Source organism: Sebastes umbrosus, chromosome 23 (genome assembly GCF_015220745.1).
Source record: "Sebastes umbrosus isolate fSebUmb1 chromosome 23, fSebUmb1.pri, whole genome shotgun sequence".
Taxonomy (NCBI): Eukaryota; Metazoa; Chordata; class Actinopteri; order Perciformes; family Sebastidae; genus Sebastes; species Sebastes umbrosus.
This window is the reverse complement of record NC_051291.1, coordinates 18541317-18554868: the sequence shown is the minus strand read 5'-3', so window position 1 is coordinate 18554868 and position 13552 is coordinate 18541317.

The window sequence follows — 13552 nt, the reverse complement described above, 5'->3', positions numbered from 1 at the left end:
TGGCTATGCCCATATTGGTCAGGCTCTACAAAGAACACAGAGACAGACAAGTGAGCAGTTTGACATGCAACATTTTTTGATGAATCGATTAATTATTTGGTTATAAACATATTTAAATTACGTGTTTGTTCAACCAAAAGACCAAAACTCAAAGACAATACGTTTTCCGTGATATAAGTCAGAGGAAACAGGATTCAATGTACATTTTGACTTGCCCCTATACAAATTTATTAATTTAATGGTTATCAAATAACAACAAAGACTAAAGTTAATTGTCATGTTTTGTCCGCCTTGCTCTCAAACTTGCGGCAAACATAGTTGGAGTTTCGCCTTCATCCTCTCTAACGCCTCCCAACTAAACTCCTTTTTCCAGGATAATTGAAATGCTCGCTTGCGCTTCAGCTCATAAACTTTGTATTTACCCGCCGGTAAAGTGCCCGATCGGTACTGCGCATGTGCAACTCTCAACAGAGATGAGAAGAAAGTCAGATGACTCAAGTCTCAAGTTTAGTTCATTTATAGAGCACATTTAAAAACAACAAAAGTTGACTTTGAAAAGTTGGCTCCGTGCTTAGGTACTTGCATCATCAGCTCTGGAAAAACAAAGGGTTTCATTCTGTTTTACCACTTGCCCGATAGTGCAAGTGAGTCGCTAGATTTATTAGCCCGACGTGGCATTTTACTTGCCCCGGGCAAGCGGGCAATCCTTGTCGTTGACCCCCTGGGAAAGTAGCAAATCCTCACATTTGATAAGCTGGAATTGTTGCCAATTCATTGTCCGTTGATGAACTAATCTGATTATTGATTATTGTCTCAGATGTACATGTATTCACCCCCACTGTAAAACTATTGGGCTGAAAATGCACAAGGTGGCTGCTTCTACTTTGCATCAAGTGTCTAATGCGGCACAATGTTATCTTATTTAGACCATAGTTTTATTGACATTAATATTCCTCCATTTCATTGCTTTGCATATTGTGTATTGTGTGCTATGTTTTAAATAGTACCTGACAATGTAGTATAACAGTGTCTTGTACTGTGTTTTTGGTGACTTTGTAACATCTGTCCAGGGACTAGTCTACAGATGAAAAAATAGCCTCTTGGCTAACTCAAACAACACTTCAACAAATACATTTAGCACTATAGTTCAGCTCTATACCGGCCTATAAATGCACAGTTAGGCATACATATTGCACATACGCACCTTCTCATCACTATTTTAGCTTCTCATAGCATTAGTCATTAAATACACCATCCAGATGTTAATCCTACCGCCGCCCCATGGCACAACTGCCCCACTGCTTCATTTATTCATGATTTCTCACTGGACATTATTTCTCTCTTGACAACTTGTATGTGGCAGATAAATGATGGCACCTAAAGAAGAGCTTTGTCAGTATTTGTACTAGCATGACGTGACGTAACCGTCCAAGAGTTTAGGTCTCAAGCTTCATGAAATTGTTGAGAAATTGGCTATAATTTGTGGTGGTGGCTGATCATGGGCTTGATTTGTCTTTCTGAGAGTTTGGCTTATTGAGGAGAGTAGCTATTGGACACGCACACACCCCCCACACACACACACCCTTTTCTCTCGCTTTATGCCCTGCATTAAAAAAGCCCTGGATAAAAGGTAAGGAATATGCTTTATTAACTTTAAATATGCATGAAGTTTCAGAGCGAAAGTGCAGCACAGCATCAGGAATGTCCAAAAGCTTGACTACTTATTTCTCTCTTTTTTTCCTCAGAAAAACTGTAAATAATTAAAAACAGGGAGAAGAGGGGAGAGAGAGAGAGATAGAGAGATAGAGAGGACAGGGAGGATAGATAAAGTCAAATATACTCGCACTCTCTGCATAAACACATTCTTATTAGTGACCCCAGATGCCCTGAGACATCAAATCATAGTGTCACAACTCTCTCCAGAACGTCGTCTGGGTGTGTGTGTGTGTCTCTCTTCTTTCACAGCTGCATATGGAAAAAGTGTGTTTTTTTCCAGCCCTGGCCTCTGCAGCACCAGAAGTTCTGGGGACTCATCCCTTTGAGAGCAGAGTTGAAAGGGCCAGACCTTCTTATTATTGTGTCGCTCTCTGAATATCTGTAGAAACTGATCTCACATCAGACACGTTTTCTTTCACCTTTCACCTTGTGAATCACGATTTGTTAAAGTGCTGTTGAACTTCAGTGGATGGCAAATCAGATCGCCTACTTTTTGTGGACTTACGGCTTCTCAAGCTCGCCGTAACACCCTCGTCTTCATCCAATAAAAAGCAGATATTGACACTGTGACACCCTCTCTTATTAGTCAATTGATTTCCTTTTGACTTTGGATATTCAACCAGAGAGCGGGAGAGCTTAGCTCCGTGGCTGCAGGCTCATAAGAAGAGGCTTAGCCTTATTAGCAAACAGGGATTGTGCAAACATGACAACCGCTGCGTTCACCACAACTCCCTTGGTAATGTAAATAGATAAATACATAAATACATAAACAGGCTGTGAAAAGGCTGATCGCGTTAGTCCCTCCTGATTTAGAGAAAGCTGAAAATGAAATCAGTTATGCTTCAAGTGCAGCTACAGTAGTCTGTGTCAAATGGTATTTCCCCCCTCACTGTAAATGAGCTACGCAAAATTGTTTTTTATATCATTGCGTGTTATTTGGCCCCTTAATCTTCTGCTATGGCAGCGGGTTGTTCATCATGATTATTTCAGCCAGCTGAACGATATTTAAATGAATAAATAGCGAGTATTTACCCGGCATCATTGCCTTGTCATGTTGGCTGCATCGCGCCTAATGGCCTTCCAGACTCCAGCTCTATTTATGGGAGTCATTTCATCCTCTGTTATTTATCCCCCTCCCGCCCCAACATCCTCCACTCTTTTTTTCTCAACTCCATCATGCCTCCGCTCACTTGTCCCCGATGCATCGTCTCCCTGTGAATTTTAATTTCGGCGACGTGCTATTAGAAGGGGGTGTAATCCCGTCACTGCCTGTCCTTCATGCCTCTCACACAATGATGTATTAACGGCAGGGCACGCTAATGAATGGAAAGCACCAAGTTGTTAAGTCTGTTTTAAGGTGCCATTTCTATTAATTTTCTCTTTGCTAGGCTCTGTTGATTTTTTTTTTTTCCCTTTTTCTTCCTGGTCTTTGTCTTTTTTCTTCACAGATACATCACATCCACAATTTATTTCCACAATCTGGTTTAGCTTTTAACACCTCCTGTATGTGTTGCGATTTGTGTCAAATTACTGCTATGAATAGACGAGAGTCTCAGTGTGACTTATACATACTGAACTCCCAGAGGATGTCTCAAGTCAACAAAAACTTGCAGCTACACATCTGTCCGATACACCATCTTAATTTCATATCATGTGCTGTGAAAGAGTTTGAAATCAAAGCCGATAGAAGTCGAAACTGCTGTTTGATTACGAGAAAAAATAGAAATATGTAGGTTTATATGAGAGATGGAGGAGGGGTTTAGTGTAGATAGCATTTAGCAGTGGTGCAATGTATCCCCTTGAAAGTGTACAATCCAGACACCACTTTTTTAGTGGACGAACATGGCTTAATCTGATCTCTGGATAGCGCCATACCGGAGTGAGCTAATCTGCGGATCACATCACACTCTACATAGACTGGCAACCTATCCCCATTTACATCTCCATTTCCTACCAGCCGTGCAAACCCCCACAATGATGAAGCAAAGGGAGAAAAAAAAAAAATAAAAATACATGCTTCAAAACCCACAAACCCAGGACGGGCTAAATTACCGGAGTGCAACAGGGGAGAAGCTCCATCGTTTGTGTTTCATGCCGTGGCTGCAAGCGAGCGTGCTGCCATTCCTTGCCGCTTGACTGGGCAGATTATGCTCAGGTATCAGCCGCAGCCGAGAAAGCGGATTACTTGTGTCCAAATAGAGTTGTCAGTTTGGAAACTCAAGATGCAATCATTTCCATGGGAAGGGTAATTATAGGGGATCAAGCCCACGTTACTGTCAGATGCTGGCGCGGGATGAGACAATCACTCACTAATGAAGGATTTTACATGTGTGAGGTGAACAAGGTACTCCCTCTCAACTCTTGTGAGCTCTCCGTCTGTTTCTCACTATGTCATTCTCCTGTACACTGTGTAGTTTTGTGGAGTCTTTTGACCCGCTGATGTATGAAGAGAGAGAGACTATGCTTTGACTACCTGTAAGTGATGTGGAAAGAGGTCAAGAGAGCATCCACAGAGCTGACTTTCTCAGCTCAGATTCAGGTTTAAAATAGCCACCTCAAAACAGATTAAGCACCAGGTCAAACTGTGTTCACCTTTCACAGTTTGTCACATGACCAACAGTGGCAACAGAAAGCTGGAGCAAGTGGCATACTCTTCTTCTTATAAAAGGATAAGTTTGCTGTGGAAATGTCTTACACTACAGACAATATATAACGGTCCCACTCAAAAACTAGCAAGAGAAAAAATATTTCAATTCGGTTATTTTGGGCACTAACAACAATAATCCATTATCCATTATCCGGGCCACTGCGGTAATGATTCAGCCTTGATCATAGACTGTATGTAAAGATGAATAACATGACAGCTCCCCAAAAGTGAAGCCAAAACATCTTGATTGCCCCCTGGTGGCTGGTTGCAGCATAGCTCATAAAGCTTGCCTTTTCGATATTAGCGGATGGGACATGGGCCAAACTAAAAAGTCAAAGGACACGTCAAATATATTTTTCCCAAAGATGGTTTCTGTCATTTTAGGTAGTTTTTATCACGCTGATGTACTTTGAAGTGTTCACTTTTCTGATAATTTTGGTTTTAATGAGTTATTTGATGCTATAAAAAGGGGGTGAGACGTCATGATTGGCAGCCGGAGTCTCTCTCACTGATGATCTGCGGCTGTGCTCGGCTCGCGATTGGTTCGGGCGGGTGACCTCGATACCTCGGCTCCGGGCCCGATCACTACTGCGCAGACTCTGGCTCCAAATTACGTAAAAATCTGAAGATGACAGCTCCTGTATCCGGGATATGTTGGCTTCACTTATAAACAGTGGGAGGAAGTGGAGACGTGTTGTCCATCTTCATATACAGTCTATGGCCTTGATACATGGTGCGCGCACTCAGGGTTGTCAACATTGGCCAAAAGTGACGTTTGAATATTCGTACTAAAAAAACACATAGGTTTGAACTGTTCAAAAATAGAGATGCACTGACCGATTGAAACTGGACGGTTGTTGGTTTTACGTGACACACACAGTAGCACAGACAGCAACTACACGTCGTATACATCACTCTGTTCAGTAAGCCCCCTGAAACTTATACTCATACTAATCCTACAAGTGGGTCAGAAATCTACTTGCCCAGAGTAAATTGTTTTACTTGCCCCCATATGTTTTATTCATTAGCGTTTATCAAAGAACAACAAAGACCAAAGTTAATTGTTATGTTTTAATCTTTATTTAAGCAAATGCATCTTGAGTTTTGCCCAAACTTTGTCTTCGCCCGCCTCCATTTTCTTGTGAGTTTCTCCCGATCGGTACTGTGCATGTGCAACTCTCAACACAGATGAGAAGGAAACGAGATGGCTCACTCCTTAGCTAATCCCATCATCCGCTCCGGAAAAACTGTGTTTAATTCTTTTTTTACCACCTGGCCGATAGGGGCAAGTGAGTTGCCAAATTTACTAGCCCGATGTGACATTTTACCTGCCCCGGGTAAGTGGGCAATCCTTCTTGCTGAGCCCTGCAGGCCACCATAAACAAGCTGCTTTTCTGTCGCTAACTTCCTGGTAAGAAGCCACCTGAAAAAATCTGGTTCTGAAAACCGAAGTGCACCCTGGGGATTTTTTTGGCGGTGGTCAACTGAGTGCTGGAGATTATCAGGCTGAGTGAAGTGCAACTATTTTTTAGCAAGATATCACAACTCAAATGTCAGTGAAGACTATTATAACCAGTATTTTGTTATTATACTGTTGGCAGTCAGTATACATTCGTATTAACAGGAATCGAAGTTCCCAGAATACTAAATAAAATAGTACTACAATAAAGAGAAATATTCCTGCAGACGTGCAGTGGATTTTTTTCCCTTCCTGCTTTTCTTACCACATGTTCCTTCAGAAAGATGATGATCACCTGTAATTACATATTATGGGATAGCTGCCAGCCATGTTCCCAGCCTTTGTCTCCGTGTCTGACCTTTCTACCCTTTGGCCTCAACCTTGACCACGACGGAGCCGCCTCCTTCATAAAAATGCAGCATGCAAACCCACGATCAAACTACCTCAACATGGACTCCTCCTTCGCAAAACACCTTCGAATGCACACACACACTCACACACACACACACGGAAATGTATGAGTCTGTTTTATTATGACGAGCTTGTGCATTGTACATCTCACCAATACCCAATCACTCATTTTCCCCACTAAATACCTCTCTCTCCCGATGGCTTCACCCGGCGCTCGGTCGAAAAGGTCACACAATTAAATGGCTAAGGCCTTCTGTTCATGTCATAGAATGGTGATGTATCACTCCGGGCTGGCTGTACGTGTACCTGACACACTGTGAGCATGAATATGATTTCAGAGATCATTAAAAATTTAACAGCGTGACCTAATTACCCGAGCTCCCTATTCAGATTCCAAGCAGTAAGTGAGATGGAGAGAGAGAGAAAGGGAGGAGGAAGAGGAGGAGGATCTGTGTATGGTAGGCTAAGTCTCATCTGGAATCAATTATAATTACTTTATGTTGCTACTTTGTCAATCAATATGGAACGAGCTGTAATGGATCGCTCAGGTGTCACATACTGTACTCGGAGCACTGTTGTTTGGGGTGTTTGCATATGTGATGGAGGTCTCTTGCTATAATTAGAGGGTTATATTTAAGTGGATGAGGTTTGTGATCATTTATCTCGAAGTGGGTTGATTTTAGATTATAGAGTGGCTCTATCGTTCCCCATAAAGGCATTGAGAAAGAGACAGCGTACGCATATATAATCGCTGATCTATCTGGAAGTATAGACAACATAGACTCTCTATTGTTTTCATTCAAATCAACTTCCTCTCAGGACTTTTTCCCCTCCCTTCCTCTTCCTTTTTACCATATTGATCGCTCAGTACTGAGTCACAAACAAGGCAGATTACCATTATCTGCCGTTACAAAGCGTTTCAGGAATCTTTGACTGAAGTTGTAAAAACCCGGGGCTTTTCATGTCTCCCCGCATCGATTTAACGCTTGTGAGAATGAATTGCAGATCAATTGGCTTACCTTCCGGTGCAGACTTAATGAGCAAAAGCACAACACCGGGCCCTGTTGTTTGTCTCGCCTCTCGCTTCCTCGTTTTCAATACAACGAAGTGGAAGCAACGATTTCCAGTTTCCTGCCCTCCTCGACACTTTTGAGTAATGCTCGGGCGGCGATTGTCCTGTAACCAAAGATGATTATTATTTTTCGCTCTCCGTTTCTCGCGTTCGCGCGTCGACAACAGAGCATTACAGTGGTATTTTCTCCAACAATCTGTGTGACTAATGACCTTCTGAGTAATCTTGTACTCAATAAGCATACCTCATTACTCACTTTTGCAAAGCCGTCTTAAAAACCTTTTTTGGCATTTGAATGGGACAACTCTTGCATGGCACCTTATCTGCGAAATATCATCGCGGTAATTACACTACAGGGATATAATGTCATGACGGAGCCTTGTGATGCCTACCAACACTCCATTACCCTTTTTTTTGTTTATCCCATTACATCATTCCTGTTTCTTTGCCAAGTTGTTGTCACTGCCACATTGACTTGAGTTTCAGCTCTAATCTCAGTCTGTCCCCCTTGGCCAGAGCTTCACTGTTTGACTGCTGCGTTTGAATCGCTTCTCACCCGAGCGACATACTATAAACATTTACCCTCCGCCCACCTGGGATCAATGAAGGCTGCTGCCATGTGGTAATCAGATGGCACGGCGAATCTTCTAATCACCGTCTAATACCCGGTCGAGGAGGAGGTTGGGTTTTGTGCGGCGGACGGTTTCACGCCAGCTCCCGACTCCCCTCTCCTGTCTCGCCAGAGTCTCTGTTTACATCCCGACTGCAAGGACGCAGGCCTCCGAGCCGGGCCTTCCCCGCTGCCTCCGCCTGGCCTCGAGTGATTTTTCGTAGGTTCACCCAGGAGTCACAGAGGGATGATGATGATGATGATGGGGCTTTGAATTTCTATCAGGTTACTGTTTTAGTTTGGAGGGAACGGGAGGGTAGCGCCTCAGTGTGGCGGGTGAGTAAGGGATGCTTTGAAAAGGGGAGAAAAAGAAGGATGAGACGAAGAAAAGAGGAGAGGAGATTAAAAAGGTGGGCAAACAAGACATATAGTATGCAGTTGGGCATGCGCTTTAATTAATTATTTAGCAACTAGCTTGTCAGATATGGATTGCCAACCATTCCTTTAATGCAGAAACGGTTCTATTAACAGCATGTATAATTACGTAATAGGAAATAATATAAAAAGGTGACATTCAAGTGTAGAGATTGCACACATCCTAGGAGTAAATAGTCATTAGAGTTTCTACTTTTGTAATTTTTTTCTTTTCTTTCATCTCCATCTGTTTTTATGCCCTCCATCTCCATCCTTCCCTGCCCTCTGCCCCCTCCATCCCTCCACCCCTCCATCCCCTTCTCGCCTCCACCACCACCATACGGTATTCACCGAGCCTTAAGCCGCCACACTGCGCCTTAGATGAAGCTCGCAGGAGTTCAAGAAGCTGTTTAGTGACCGTCGTCTTCCGGTGGCCCCGGACCTGAGTTGACTTCAGTGAGATGAGAGGCATAATGTAAAAAGGGCCTCACCGCAGGAGCGCACAGTCGAGGGACCTGCGAGCAGCGTCATGTCGAGCGGGAAATATTCAGAGCTCCCGTAATTGCCCCACAACGTTTTTTTAGACTGCGTGGTGAACATGTTTCCCTATTGTTCATCCAGATTTTTATTATACCATGGGGTAAAAAAAAAAGAAAAAAAAAAGTCGTGGTTACTGTATGAATCCGCGACCGTTGAAAGGCGCACTGTTCTGAATATGCAGGAAGCACGTCAACAACTCTCCCATACCCTACCATTAGCCTCGGCTTCTCCTGCTCTTATCCTGCTATTTTTCCCCTTCAGAAGAAAATGGAAAGGGGCACTGGATTGATTGCAATTCATTGGAGTCTCATTGTATGCAGTAATATACACTATTAAGTGGCAGCATATAGAAACAAACCTTTGATTAAATGAATTTGAATCACAAAGAAACAGCAAGACCCCTCCTCAAGCTTTCAGTTATAAGGGTTGCTTTTTGACTCGGTACCTGCGCACACTGACTTTTTTGACGCCCGCGGTTTTCAAGAGGTGTATTTCTGAGGACTCTCACACGGGCGGCAAACCCCAGATTAAATCAAGTCGGCTATAACAAAGTATAATGTTATATTCATTTTGTCATCATTACTGATTCCAGTGTACTAAAAGGCTTGTGGATTATAATGAATTCTAAATAAGTTCAATGTGCTAATGGGGGGAAAGATGGAGAGTAGTGTGGATTACTAATATTAGTTAGGGGCTCTATGTTTCATTAGACTGCTGTATTAGGAAAGAGAATATTCAAATAGGAGTTTTTTTTTCTATGTCAAGTTGTTTCTGTGATTGTCAGACAGTCCTGTTCTAATTATTCACTGTCAATGAGATCTCGAAACAGTGTTTAATGATAAAGATTTTGCTCCATATCTGTTTATTTACGTCATCCTGCCACACAGACCACAGCTTGTAAAGACAGGGAATATTAGTATACAATGCTTGGAAAGTAAAAAAAAAGAGAGATATGATTAGGAATAAAGACAAAATAAGATAAATAACAATGGCAAAGCCTGCTTAAGAAACCCAGTCGTTCTATACATAGAATTCAAGAGCCGTATTTATCCGAGAAAAGGCGTGCAAATCTATGTAAGTATCTCCACTGTTTGCATAATAGATTAGAAATTAGCATTTTTGTTCATTTTCCATGTATGCACAGTGCCTGGAAGAATAACACTCCATGCATATCAGATCAGCCTGCCTACAATTTTGCGCAGTATATTATTTGACAATCTAAAATGTGTAATTTGCATGAAATTGCTTAATTAAAACACAGTCACTGGGGGTATTAATTTCTTTGTCTGACAGTGGAGTGTAGTGAGGGGAGAGCAGGGGAGATGTAAAACGCTGTCAGATAGCGCTGTCACAGAGGCAGAAAGGAAATTCTGCCACATTTCCAACCCCCCCTCCTCCTCCTCCTCTCTCTCCTAACGGCACAGAGCGATGAAGAGGATAACGCCTGCCCAGCTAATTTGGGTTATGGTGGTAAACGGAGGCCACTGCACTAGAAAGATACCAAAGGGAGGGAGGGAGGGAGATGAGGGAGGGGTGGTGGGGGGAATCGCTGGAAGAGATAGGAAGAGAGGGAGAGAGACTAGCATGGCTGCCTTTGTGCCATGGTATCATTGTTGTCCTCGGGGTGGAACTATGCCAGGCAATTGACAATGATACAATGATGTCAGATACTATGGTGTATCAGTATTAGGCTGGTGCACGAGCACGGGGTGTCACAACCATCCTGTTAGTTTGCTTGTGCCTCCCCTTAAAACATAAAAAGACCTCGACAGCAACATAAATCTGCAAAGTTGAAATGTAATTATTACACAAGGAGGGCCAATGTCATCAATCCTAAAGCCATATCTCTTAACACACAAGTGTTAAAATCTTTCTTTTGTGCTCCTTCTTCTGTCACAGAAATATAACACCTCCTGTTTTACGCTTTTTTTGTTTCAGAGACGCAATCAATTGTAGCAACCACAATGTGAGCAGTGGATCGAAAAAACAGCCACTCATTAATTGTTGCCCACCCTCTCTCTCGGCGCCGCGCTGTGCCATTATGAATGCGGGAATTTGCGAGCGGGAAAAGGGCAGAGAGGTAGGCGAAGGATGAACCAAAGAGATTCAGAAAAATACACAGGGAGGAGGAACTCTTTGGAGCATGACAAAGAGTGAGATTAAAGCTCCTTTTCCCATTTCCAGTTGGCCCCGTGTCTTGCGCGCGTGCAGCCTGCACATCTGTACCCTTTTGTCTTAAATATCAAAGGCAGCAAAGGCACGTTAACATTTCAGTAATTCCAAAGATACATGAGGAGGACATGGGAGGGGGGTGAATGGTGCAACGAAGAAGTTATCAAACTAAGAGAGAGAGAGAAAGAGAGAGAGAGGGAGTGTTTCTTCTTCTCTCACATCAGTTCTGAGAAAGCTATTTGCCTCTCCTTGTACTGTACCATTGAGGGCGGCGCTGTGCAACAGTCAAGCTTTTAACGGAGAGGAATAGATGCAGAAAAGATAAAAAAGAGAGGCAGGTGGTGAAAAAGAAAGCAAGAGGGTGCAAAGGGTGCGACAAGCAAGAGTGGGGGAAAAGAAACAAAACTAGCGAGAGAGGGAAATGCATATATTGGGTAACCAGAATTGAGGCAGACAGGCAGGCAGGCAGGCAGGTTCAGTAAGGGGTCCTTGTCACTAGTGTCAGCAGTGTAAGGTTGAGACAGAGACAGCAGCACTGAGGGCAGGCTAACGCTGACAGGACCTCCACTGCAGCCTTGACGGCCAGCTTCACTGGGACCTTAATTGGTCCTTTGATGTCGCTGGAAAAGGTGGTGAAGGCGATGGAAATGGAATCTGTCCCTCTTTGCTGGCACGCCATTATATCACTATGCACTCTGTGTTTATTTATGAATCGCAACCCTTTTTTTCCTCTCTCTCTCTCTCTGTGCTTCTGGAGGGTGCCCTATTTTGCTGTTGCTCTATAGCTCTTTTTCTCACTTTGTCTCTCCATCTCTTCCTCTCTACCCGCTGTCCTTTTATTCGGCATGTCATCGGCGCTGTTAGTTTGTATCACGGCTCTACTTCAAAGTTTTCTCCTTCTTCCTTTGCTAAAATCTGTGAATGTTTGTACGTGTGACAAAAGTGCATTTATGTTCTCATTCCGTCTGCCATTTAGGTAATTTATGTGCATCCGCATGCATGTTTCGCATCAAGGCCGCGTAAAGGGTGTGTTAACAAGGAAGGGTTTGTGTGTGTGGGTGTGTGTGTGTGTGTGTGCGTCAAAACCCCTGCTGCCTCCGCTGATCAAATGGTGCAACGAGGGGTGAGTCCCGCTAATGTGGGGAGCTGTTTAGAGCGCAGGGCCTCCTTTTGAAATGATGATGATAATGGATTCAGTCCTCTCATTAAAGGAGTCCGAGAGCTCATTAGGCACCAACAAACAAGCCGGGCCTCGTCGGCGCAGGAAATGCCAAGTACCCCCATCTGCCTCCGTCTCCTCATTTTCATCCGAGGATGTGACCACGTTACTGTCATTTACCTCAAACCCTCCCATTCCTCTCCACAGGCATAAACACACACCGGGGGGCACATACACATACACATACAAGCGCGGCAGTATTTTCCAGTCCTCAGCCAATCCTCAGTACAGTACCAACCTCCCAGCCTCCCCCCGACCCAACTTCAAAGTCGCCCAGCCTCGGCGCACTCAGCTGGGACTCCCTGAGAGACTCTCTCTGGGCTCCGGGGTCACGGGATCAAGAGGACTGAAATTGATCTTGTCTCTTTGGTCTCGCTCAGCCCTCTTTAGCCTCTTGTCATCATGCTCAGCTCCCTATAGAAGCCCCGGCATCACGGCATCTGCAGAGGAATTGGAAAAAAAAAAAGTGTCATTTCTGTCTCCCCAGATGAAAATGTCTCCCTCTTGTTCATGACACACTGACAGATAAAGAGCACCAGTGGTGCGATTATGGAGTTGACTGTCCTCTCCTCAATATTCCACTATGGTCACTTGTCATTGCGTAGCTTTTTTGGGGCCAAATGGAGAGGGAAAAGTCTCCATTGAGGAGAGTAGTGCAAATGAAGTCCTGCCACATTTGTTCATATTGGCACATTTAGTCATTTTTAGCTCTTGCATATGTGTGACAGCTCCGATGGCTCAGGTCCTAGGTGCCGCGTCCTTAATTTTAGCCTCGCCATCTCTCCTTATCTCAACAGCTCTGGCACTTGAGTGAGATCGAACCACACAGACAGGCAGATGGAAAAGCTGATCTTTAGTGACTAGGAGCTCTTTGGCTCAACAGGTTGCCCGGCAGGAGGACAAATTATTTAAAAGCTTTATGCACCTTGCTTTTGCTTACAGTACACTGACTCACTGGACTGACCACAGAGTGCATGAGATCCGCTAGAAAGAAAAGATTTGCTTGTTTTATATAGCAGCATATCCTCATACAACGGTTCGTACGATGTCTTACATTCTTACTTGCTCATTGTTCATGCGTTTTCCTACGAATGTCTGTGTCAATTTCCGCTTGTTACATGCATATATTCCTTTCAAAATAAACGTCTGTCTTCACAGGAAACAAGTTGGTTAGGTTTAGGCAATAAAACTGCTTAGTTAGGTTTAGGAAACAAGTGTGGTTTGGGTTAAAATAACTACGGAAGTGGCGTTACTTAAGTAGGGAAGTTACCTGACAAATAAATCAACATTGA